The following is a 2,540-nucleotide window of genomic DNA, read 5'->3' on the forward strand; positions in this document are numbered from 1 at the left end:
AACACTGAACCAAAACACTGCCAGGAGGAAAAATACTGAGAAAAAGGTTTGGGTACCAAAAGCTAAATCCAGTTGTAATATTGTTTATACTTCCTTAAAAACTAATGTTGCAGGTCATTGGTACTTCGACAGTGGCAGTTCATGCCACATGACAGGATTGAAGAAATATCTTTCTGACTATGTTGAACAGGATAAAGGAAAAGTGACTTATGGAGGAGGAGCCAATGGAAAGATTGTTGGAAAAGACACTTTGAATGTAGAAGGACTGCCTAAGCTTCACAATGTTCTACATGTTGAAGGATTAAATGCTAATCTTATTAGCATTAGCCAACTCTGTGATGATTATCTTTATGTTAAATTTGATAAGAATTTATGTCAAGTTTTTGATAAAAGTAATTCGTGTGTTTTGACATGGTCTAGATCATCGGACAACTGTTATCAACTTGGAGAGGAACTTGCTTGCAAATTCACCAAGGTTGATGATTTGAATTTATGGCATCAAAAGTTGGGACATGCCAACTTCAAAGCATTGAAGAAACTGAGTCAGTATGATGTTGTACGTGGGATGCCAAATTTAACTTCTGGAGTTCCATATTTGTGTGAAGACTGTCAAAAAGGTAAGCAAACTCGTGTGTCACATCCAGTGTTACAACACTATGGGATAACACGATGTCTTGAACTCCTACACATGGACTTAATGGGACCTATGGAGGTTGAAAGCTGTGGAGGTAAGAGGTATTCATTTGTGTGTGTTGATGACTTTTCAAGGTACTCATGGGTAAGTTTTTTAAGTGAAAAGTCTGAAACTTTCGATGCTTTCAAAAAATTGATAAAGCAGATCACTAATCTGTTTGCTTTGAAGGTTATCAGGATTCGAACTGACCATGGTAAGAAATTTGAAAACTCATTGTTTGATCAATTCTGTGAAAAGGAAGGTATATCACATGAATATTCAGCACCTAAGACACCTCAGCAAAATGGCATTGCCGAAAGGAAAAACAGAACCCTCCAAGAGATGGCAAGGGTTATGTTAAGCTCCAAAATTATTGCAAAAAAATTTTGGGTTGAGGCTTTAAAAGGCGAGTTTTGGGTCAATGCTATGCATGATGAACTTGAACAATTTGTTAGGAATGATGTGTGGATCTTAGTTCCTCCACCTGATCATAGTAATATCATTGGAACAAAGTGGATTTTTAAGAACAAAACTGATGAATCAGGAAATATTGTGAGGAATAAGGCGAGGTTGGTAGCTCAAGGGTATACACAAGTTGAGGGGGTGGACTTTGATGAAACCTTCGCTCCTGTAGCCCGAATAAAATCTGTTAGATTATTGTTGGCTATTGCATGTCACATGAAAATGAAACTTTTTCAAATGGATGTAAAAAACGCATTTTTGAATGAAATTTTGAGTGAAGAAGTTTATGTAAGACAACCTAAGGGATTCGAAGATCCACATCATCTTGATCATGTTTATAAATTGAAGAAGGCTTTATATGGATTGAAACAAGCACCTCGTGCTTGGTATGGAAAACTCACGGAGTATTTGCTTGACATTGGATTCAAAAGAGGTGAGGTAGATAAAACATTTTTTGTTCAAAAAGTACAAGGTAGCATTCTTATCTGTCAAATCTATGTTGATGACATAATTTTATGTGCTTCATCTCAAAAACTTGTAAATGATTTTGTTGAAAGCATGACTGCCACATTTGAAATGAGCATGTTAGGTGAGTTGAATTACTTTCTAGGATTACAAGTGAAACAAATGAGTAATGGAATCTTTTTGTGTCAAAGCAAATATGCTAAGAATTTGGTGAAAATGTTTTGTACTGATCATGTTAGACATATGAAAACACCAATGGGAACTAATGAAAAACTGTGCAAAGACAGTGTTGCTGACAGTGTTGACAACACTTTGTACAGAAGCATAATTGGAAGTCTGCTGTATCTAAGTGTAAGTCGACCTGATATTATGTTCAGTATGTGTTTGTGTGCCCGATATCAATCTGATCCTAAAATCACACATATGAAAGCTGTAAAACGAATTTTGAAGTATGTTGCAGGCACTCTAGACTTAGGGATATGGTACACTGAAGAAACCAATACTAATTTGGTAGGCTATAGTGATGCTGATTGGGCAGGAGATGTTGATGAGAGGAAAAGCACCACGGGTGGTTGTTTTTATTTGGGTAACAACTTGGTTTCATGGTATAGTAGGAAGCAGAACTGTGTGTCACTTTCCACTGCTGAATCCGAATATGTGGCAGCGGAAAGTTGTTGTCCTCAATTAATTTGGATGAATCAAATGCTACAAGACTATGGTCTTAAAAGTGAAATACCAATTGTGTACTGTGATAACTCAAGTGCTATAGATATATCAAAAAACCCAGTACAACACTCTCGAACTAAACACATTGACATAAAACATCACTTCATTCGAGATTTGGTTGAGAAGGACATGATCCAAATGGAGTTTGTTGGGACCAATAACCAACTGGCCGATATTTTTACAAAAGCATTAAACTTCGAGAGATTCTCCAGTC

Source organism: Henckelia pumila, chromosome 4 (genome assembly GCF_033568475.1).
Source record: "Henckelia pumila isolate YLH828 chromosome 4, ASM3356847v2, whole genome shotgun sequence".
NCBI lineage: Eukaryota > Viridiplantae > Streptophyta > Magnoliopsida > Lamiales > Gesneriaceae > Henckelia > Henckelia pumila.